Genomic DNA, 9,356 nt, shown 5'->3' on the forward strand with positions numbered 1-9,356 from the left:
GCTGGCAGATCCAGCAAGGACTCATGCTACGGATCTGAAGGCAAGTTTGAGACTTTCTCTGGACTCTTGCTATAGGCTGCCCTTGGGAATACATGACAGCTGTTCAGGATAGGAGGTCAGAGATAGCCCGAAAGGGTGCTAACCGTATGGTCCCCTCGGGTGCTATTAGCTGCAGTAACCAGCCTAACTTAGCTGTGTGAGCCCAGTGGTTCTTTGATGAATACTTTCTGACTGTGCCATCGCCATATTTCTATTACTGAGAGATGAAGTATTCATTAAGTTAGCTGTGAATACCCCTAGGTTTGGAATATATGAGCACCTGGATCTTTTTTTTTTTTTTCTCCAAGGTATACCAACCTTGAGTCTGAAAATATAAAATTACAGTATGGGAATACAGTCAGAATATCTCATGAAAATTGTGATTTGTTTGCTTAATGGCCCCATTTTTCCCTTGGTCCAGTCTCTCTCACCAGATAAAATTTCCTGTAACAGACCATGAGATCCCCTCAAAAATGAAGCACTTCACCACCGGGTTTTCTGGCTGTTGTGCACAGGGGCACGCAATTAGCCAGGGAGCCTCCGCGAGATGAAAGTGATGGTAAGAAGCATTTGCATTCTAATCCCCATAATGCACTTGTATGGCACTACCTCAGAGAAGTTATTCTGTTTTGGGGGAGGATGTGTATGACTATTTTTTTTTTTCAAATGTGTTATTAAATAGAAAATTGTTAAATAAATAAGCTAATTCTTGCAGTAGCTGTAGTCTTCTGGCCTAATGTGGATAGAAGAGAGTGCCAAGGTATTGCCCATCACCTTGTTTGATCTGGTAGGTGTTAATACCCCCACTTTTTACTGTTTTCACAGGAAATTAAGCTGAAAAATTACAAAGGGGAAAGATACTGAAACTCTGCATGGAGAACCATCCAACTGTGGCTACACCCCATTCCTTTCTCAAAATACTTTGCAGATCATTTTTTTTTGTCTCTGAATTCGCTCCCACAGGTAATTGCATCCTTTATTTTCATGCTTTACAAATAAAAGTGACTGGGACTCTATCCCAGTCTCTTCCTCTCTCTTCTCCCATACAAAAACAAAGCATATGTAGCCACAGCCCTCTTTTGCTTAGAAAACTGAGAAGTTAGCAGCAGTACATAAAGAAAAGGAAGCCAGCTTCACCGTCATGAATGCAGTTTGTGGTAACGGTCTTGGTAATGCTGTTGTGGGCACCTGTAAGGGAGATGGCTCACATGGGAAAGCACTATCCCTCGGAAGCCTGGCATCCTGGCATCTCTCCTCTCCTCTCCTCTCCTCTCCTCTCCTCTCCTCTCCTCTCCTCTCCTCTCCTCTCCTCTCCTCTCCTCTCCTCTCCTCTCCTCCCCTCTCCACTCATGCTACCCACACGTGTCCCCACCAGCCCGAGGGGCTGTATGGGATGGCTGGGGGGGACTGCAGCAGTGCAGGTCACCTGGAGGGCTGAGCAGGACCGTTGCTATACTCACAGGGGAATGACAGTCCTGCCAAGGAGGAGGGGATGGTGTGCACCCACTTTTCCTCCTGCTCCCAGGGGAGTGCTAATCCTACTCTTGGGGAGGGCTGCCAGCAGGCTTGGTGCGGGTGCTGAGGTGCCTCATGGGTGCTAGGCTGTTCCCACTGGCTTGAGCTTGCTTAAATAAATATATCCCTTCTCCTGTTTCCTTATTAGTTGTTTAACCATTCGTCTGCTCCCTTTCAATTTTTTAGTTTCAAATTTTTAGCTATATATTGTTTAAAACCATAGGCATGGAAAGAATGCCCAAGTGTAAGTCTCACCGTAGGTGTTCTCTGCAGCCCCTCTTTGCTCTCTGCTGCCATGGGGACAAATAAGGTGAAGTTAAAATAATCATTTGGTCCAGATTTATGTGCCTGTTTAAGCCTAAAATTAAAAGATTCATAAATAACTTTCTCATGTCAAAGTCATAAAGACTTTATGTTTTAGCTTTCAAGAGTTTTAGATTTGCAGTTGTTGAGTCTCCCTGAGTTATACTGAATAGTTCCATATTAAAAAATAATAAAGGTGTGCTAAGACACTTTCCCAATAATAAGTTTTATTAGGTACATCAGGTGCTACTGTAGCATAGATATACAGTAGTGTAGGTACATTGCAAACAGCATCTTATAGTATCAGACAAAGAGAACCTTTTACAAACCCCATGTCTCTAATTTCATTTTAGAAAATTAGATACTCAGAATTTTGCATAAGATAACTGTATTACTGGGATGCAATTTGGCCCAGGTTTCTAGCTTTAGTGCATGTGGCTCCTTAATAAAAAGTGTCAGTTAAAATGAAAATACAGCTTGGGTAATTAAATTTAATTGGATCTTGTCACTTTAAATCCTCTTCGTTTTTGAGTGTTTCTACAGAATTGCAGCTTCTGGTTTGCTAATTTCTTTATTGCAAGCTGTGCGCTGAACCTGACTGTCCTATAATAAAGTGGGACCTTGTTTTTGTAGAGGGCTTTGAACCATGACTGTAATAACAAACAAAAGGAGGGTGGGAGCTAACTTATTGCCAAAAGAAAACCTCTCCTTTATTTCCTACATGTTCAGTTAGTGAAAAATAATGGGTCTGAATTTATTAACTCTTTAATTTTCTTGCCAGTTGAGCACCATTTTGCACAAGCTCTCATGAATACTGTGGTATGATGCTATGCCTGTGACAGGTAGCAGTAGCAATTATCATACTTTTTTATATCGGAGTTGTTTGGGCAAGCAATAGGGATTAGGTGAATTGCAGTATTCATACGTAGGTCAAGCAGGGTGCAGGCAGCCACAATGCAAATGATGTGTACTGCCTGCCAATAGCCACCATGCTGATTCGGAAGGATCACCTTCTCCAGGGGTGAGAGGTAATTCAGTTTCTTTATTACACATTGCACATGCACAGCATCCAAAAGCAAGAAAGATTTAAGTGCAGGTGACGAAGAGACAAACTATTGGCCATACCAACAGACACATCATAAAAATGATCAGTCTGTCACAAATTGTACAGCTGCTAATGCCCATATTTCAAATTAAAGCCAGTTGAATGAATTTGTACACACAGGTTTTATACATGAAATGCGGTATCATTGCATCCTTGATTAGAAGACAGGTCACTTAGCACCAACATCACAGAACGATTAAAGATGTAAGACTGTCCTTCACAGCGCAGTAGTGGTCCCCTGATTCTGTGCTAAAGCAGATGGATATGATGTAATTACATTTTGCAAAGTGCTGGCAATACAAGTATCTATCTCAAACAGGAGCGTTATGCTAGTGTAGTCACTGCTGTTTATATCCATTTTGATTCCAGAGGTGTGCCTCACATCTTACCAATACACCCGGGAGAGGATCTCTGCAACCAGACATAGAAGGCTGCATTCAGTTACCCACGTATGGGTGTCCAGGGCTGTTTGAGGTGCCTGAGGTTATATGAGATATCTGCACAGGGCTGGTGGACCCTTAGACTGAGATTCAGAGCACAGATGAAGATGTGTCTTCACACATTTGTGTTGTCCTGGTTTTGGCTGGGATAGAGTTAATTTTCTTTCTAGTAGCTAGTATAGTGTTATGTAAGTATGTATTTAGTATGAGAAGAATGTTGATAACACACTGATATTTTCAGTTGTTGCTAGATAGTGTTTAGACTAAGTCAAGGATTTTTCAGCTCCTCCTGCCCAGCCAGCAAGAAGGCTGGAGGGGCACAAGAAGTTGGGAGGGGACACAGCCGGGACAGCTGACCCAAACTGGCCAAAGGGTTATTCCATACCATGTGATGTCATGCCCAGTATATAAACTGGGGGGACTTGGCCTGGGGGGGGATTGGCGCTCGGGAACTGACTGGGCATCAGTCAGCAAGTGGTGAGCAATTGCATTGTGCATCACTTGTTTTGTATATTCCAATTCTTTTTTTATTATTATTATTAATTGTCATTTTATTATTGTTACTATTGTCATTATTATTTCCCTCCTTTTTATTAAACTGTTCTTATCTCAACCCACAAGTTTTACTTTTTTTTCCCCAGTTCTCTCCCCCATCCCACTGAGTGGGCGGGAAGTGAGCAAGCGGCCACATGGTACTTAGTTGCTGGCTGGGGTTCAACCATGACAGGCATATACATGGGAAGTAGGTGCCTAAGTGCCTATTTTAACTAATGCAGTTCTAGTGTTTGGTTCAGCTGCCCACAAACAAGCATCCAGTGGCAGCTGGGATGTACTGGTTTACTGACCTCTACCTGCTGGGCCAGAAGGGCACAACTATCACATATTCCTGCCTTGTATCTATTACATCTGTCTTGATAGTCCAGGGGAGTTCAGCTGGCACTAGTTACCTACTATGATTAGGCAACTAAATCTAGGCCTGGAGCTCCATTTGTTCCATCAAAGGAGCTCACATACAATGCACTGTAGGTGGACACATAAATTTATGTGTCTGTAGCCTGAAGCTATTCAGCTACTATTTCTGCAGACTAGTTCCTCATTCACGTAAAGCTCACATTTACGCTGGGAGGACCCTGGGAACACCTGGAGCATGGAGATGTGGCTCTCCTTCCCAAGTTTGGTGTCCCTTTCTGCTGCGCAGTGACCAGCTTGCTCTCCTAATAGGGACTGGTGATCCATCATTCCCTTCTCACTCATCTGCTGCTTCTTCCCAAGGTTTTATAATTTTGTTAGGGGAGCACATAAGTAAAGACAGTATAATTTTCATACTTACATTTTTTCATTGATTTTTTTTAGAGCTTCTGGAAAGACTACAAAGATCTATTTAAAGAGACTACATGCTTTATTTATATACAGAGCAGATGAATAGATGGATAAAAGTAATATATGATTTCTTACAACCATCACTTAGCCAACATGATTCATCAGGCTGTAGTAAGTCTGCTAGTAAGTCTGGCTAATTCTTTTTTTTTTGGCACATTTGGACCTTGGGATCTGGACTGAAATTGCAATTAATTTTGCAGATGAACTATCAGTTCTTAATTTATGAGAATGATAGATGGAAGCAATGGTTCTCATATTTGGTGTGTGACATGAGGCTTAGAGGATGGACTGCACAAACACATCTTGTAATATTGAGTCATTTTGACATATCTTTTTGCATTTTTTTTGATATTAAAGGTATTGAATCTCATTCACAATGGAATGGCATTTAAAAAAATATTTAAATTTCTGATGTAAATGTTGGTAAGGTATTAATTCCTGCACTTTTTCTTTCCCTTCTGCCATAAAAAAGACAGACACATGAATTCCAGTTGTCTTTCATCATGTTTTAAGCTCCAAAGTTATTTGGTACTGCTTGGAAAATGCTATCTTGTACTTTTAAGCTTTGGAAGACAATTAAGCTAGCTCCACTTCCTTTGCTGGTGTAAGAAATTTTATCAGACCTCATTGACCCTCAATAGGGACCTGATCCACCTTGTTTATAGTTTAATATGTAGTCTTCATTAAACTAGTACTAGCAAATTGGCCTCTAAAAAAGGGAAAAATACTGTGCCCAATAACCAAAAGTACGGCTGTACAGATTAAACTGCATTAGCAGCTTCAGTACTAGAATTAATGCTGTCTGATTAATTTGCCCATTTTAGTGAGCAATGTCTCTTTTTTTGTAGTGATATATGGCTCCTTAAGGATATACAATTACAAATTTACAGATTGTTTTTTGTGGCCTTATCTCTACCTCTTTGATCTTTAAGGGTTTACAGCAATCTGCTGCTAAATTTGTTTATCATAGTGAGAATAATTATTTTCAGTTTATGGGTGATTTCCAATTTGATCACTTCTGTCCTATATTAGAAACCATCTGAATGACAGTTTAAAAATCACAGTAACAAATCTTACTTGACCTCTTCATCATCATCATTTAATACAGACTCTTAAATGAACATTTTTAGTATCTGATTGTTCAGCACTTAGGTTATTATGAAACATTCAATTTCAGGAACAGCCTTCTGTTGGGAGTAGGGGGAGCTCAATACATATATGCAAAAGATTATACAATGCACTGCCCTAGATCTCAGGGGACACTCTCAGTGACCCAGGTGTTTCCTTCTGGCCTTATATTTTTATTCTGGCAAGCATCCTCTTTTGGGTCCAGCAATGCTGGCTGTTACTTTGTATAGCCCTTGTAACTGCTTTTCTGTAGAACAGCTCCTGACTTCTGCCAAGGAGGCCTTCATGTGAACGTCCCCATTTTGCTGCAGGTTGCGTTCGCTTGGACAGACGGTTGTACCATTTAAGCCAGTCAGTCTGACCGTGCCTACAGTGAACGAGGGAGAGCAGGCAGCTCGCTGGCCGCGCTAACCACCTTCAGGTTGGGCAGAAATGAGCGGCCACCAGCACACCTCAGTCCTGAACAGGACTTTAGAAACTTTTGAATTAAATTAGTGAACTCTCATTCATGTAATTAGTGCCTCTGACTTCCATGGGACTATTAACACCTGTGAGAGTACCACTTACGTGATCCTACAACTTTCCTTCCAAAAGCTTCACATGTTTGAGAGACACCAGATCAGGTTCTAGTTACCTCCTGATCTCCCTGGTAGCTCTCAGGAAGAGAAAGAAAGCGTCTCCCTGTGGGTCCCCACTGCTCCACCGCAGGACAAGGTAAATTTGCTGTACAACTCCCACTGGCTCACTATTTTCACAGCTTGAACGTCAGCATACCTAGCAGCCTCCATGCCAGCACAACCCTGTTGCTGGCTGTGTAATATCATCCAGACTGAGAATTGTACTTGAATAGCTCATGAGCTGCACGCTGCTCGAGTGCTACGGACTGTCCTCCCTTTTGTGAGCCAACAGGAAAGTAAACTGTAGACCTGCTTTGCTCAGGTCACCTAAAGGCAAAAGTCATTATGTCTCACCAGCAATTCCCTGAGCCAGGTTGTCTGTTATTCTTTATGGAGGTTGAATCCAGTGACAGCTGCCAAATATAACTGGCAGGACGCACTTGCTGCATGCCAAAAGGACTAAGTGCCCTGCTATGTTATAATGGCATCACTGGTGGAGCCATGGAACCCAGCTGGTTCTGTGTTGCGTATGAGTATGTCTGAAAAGGATAATTTTGCATGACAAACATATTCCTTGAATGTTATCCTCTATCCACTGGAAACCATCTCTCCATTCTGGGCCATGATTATGATGTTTGATTTCCTTCATGCAGCAGATTATGCATTTACTGTGTTTGTGCCCCTCTCTCTCTTTCTATGTGTCTCTTAACTTTGGAAGGCTAAGACAATTTCAGTCATAGCTGGCAGGAGGGAAAAGATCTCAGAGATATTAATTTCCTATAAGTTTGAATAAAATAGCTATATACAGAAGAGAAACCTTCCTAGGGATTTCACTGAGGGAAAAGCTCAGTCCTTGTTAGACACCAGTGACCTTGAGCAAGAGAGAAATATAGTGAATATCCCAGCTGTAGGAAAAATTTCAGTGAGCCTTTGCCCTTTATCATCAACTAATAGATCAGTTGTGTCAGAAATTTGCAGGAACCCAGACTCTGTTAGATGTGTTGTTCACCAAATTATATCCTTCTGCATCATCCTTCACCACCCACCACAAGAAACTTTTGTTGCAGTCACAGGTGAGGGACATATATATTTTTGCTACCCATTTTCTTTAAAAACCCCTACCTTTACTAGGTTTATTTTTGCACATTGGATGCCTCTTTTGTAGCCCTTTTCTCCTTCTAAACACCTAAAAGACTTTGGTTGGGTTAAAAACCTGGTGGTCAGCCATTTGGCGTCATTTCACAGGTCTGTGCTGCTTCCTTAGCCCAACAGCGTCATGTCAGGTCGTACTACAGAGGAAGTGCATATGGAGAGATAGCTCCATGCAACTCTCAACTGACTAAGCAAACCCAACAACAAAGCGCAGCGTTCGTCCTTTCACCCCTAAACTCAAAGACTGGTAACAAAGAAAAGGGATTCCAATGTGGGAATCTGGGGAGTAAGGAGGAAATCCTTAAAGAAAATGGAGGTTTAATGCTACATAGAATTGCCAATATTTTCAAAACTAAGGTGCAGAACATGGTACACAGCAGGAGTGGCCTTAAGCTGATCTACCTGGGTGGACCTGCACAGCCCAGTACAACAACGTAACCCGTGGTGACACAGACCCCAAGGCAAGCTTGTACCTCCTTGGTCATGGCTCTGAGTAAAGGGCCATGTAAAGGCCCGGTGCCTCCTTGGGGAGCTCCAGAGAAAGAGACAATTCACTGGACTGTCCCACAGGAGCAGTCACTGTGTAGATGTCTCCTGTGCTGGCCGAGGCCACCTGAATCTTCTTTGAGCTCCCTGCTGAGGTCTGTCAGTGTGGGGCTTTACAAAACAGATGGCTCTTCTCAAGGAGGGATTCATCAGCCCCCTTTAAAATAAAGCCAACACACAGCAGCACTAAAGGTTTTGTCTTCTAAGTGACTTGCACCCCTTGATAAGATAATGTACTGGAAATGTATGTCACTGTGATATTTCGGAATGGATAAATAATGCATGACTCTGGCAAATGAAAGTTTTGAACTCAAGAGGAATCTCTGGCATTTTTTAAATAATTTAGGAAGTGTTCATAAAAGAGAAAAATGAGGAAAAGGCCTTTAATAAATGTCACTTATTTGGCATCATAACCTCTTTAGAATGACTGGTATTTTTTATTAACTTCATGTGGATATAAATGTATTTAAATGTGGAGGTATCTGCTTTCTTTGCAAAACTTGAAACCATTTCTTAAAAGAGAAGAAATTCTCACTGAAGTTTAAAGTGTAGATATTCAGTGGCTACTGCGTAATTAATGGCCAATACTGACCATTATTATTTACTTTTTCAGAAACACAAGTATTTGCTAGTTTACTGAGAGCAATTAGCAGAATCCATGACAGAACTGACTTCTCAGTTTTATTCTTTGTTCTTTCATTCATGCCGTATTTGTTCCCATGCCAAAAAGTGACCATGCTGACTAATGTATTACAGAACAAATTAAAAATCCTTTGATATCTCTAGCAAAAACTGTTCACATGGGTTAACTCAGATGGCTAAAGAAACTGGAATACTTACCCCAATGGAATTTCTTGTTCATGAGATAAATCACTTGAATATGGTTTTATAGCAGTTGTCTATCTCTTGCTTTGAAAGTTCTCCTCTTGGTGCCTAGGCTTAGTGGCTTCTTCCTCACCCAACACCTTTGTTTGCAAATGACTTTGTGACTGAAAGCCTGTATAATTTAAAGGTCAATGGTAGAAGTTATACAAAGGAAATCTACTAGGTCATCCACAGAGATCTTGGTTTAGTTTAGTTTCATCTAATTTTGTTTTGTTCTGGTGAGTTTGGTTTGTAGTTCCCTTTAGT

This window comes from Buteo buteo, chromosome 25 (genome assembly GCF_964188355.1).
Source record: "Buteo buteo chromosome 25, bButBut1.hap1.1, whole genome shotgun sequence".
NCBI classification, from domain to species: Eukaryota; Metazoa; Chordata; class Aves; order Accipitriformes; family Accipitridae; genus Buteo; species Buteo buteo.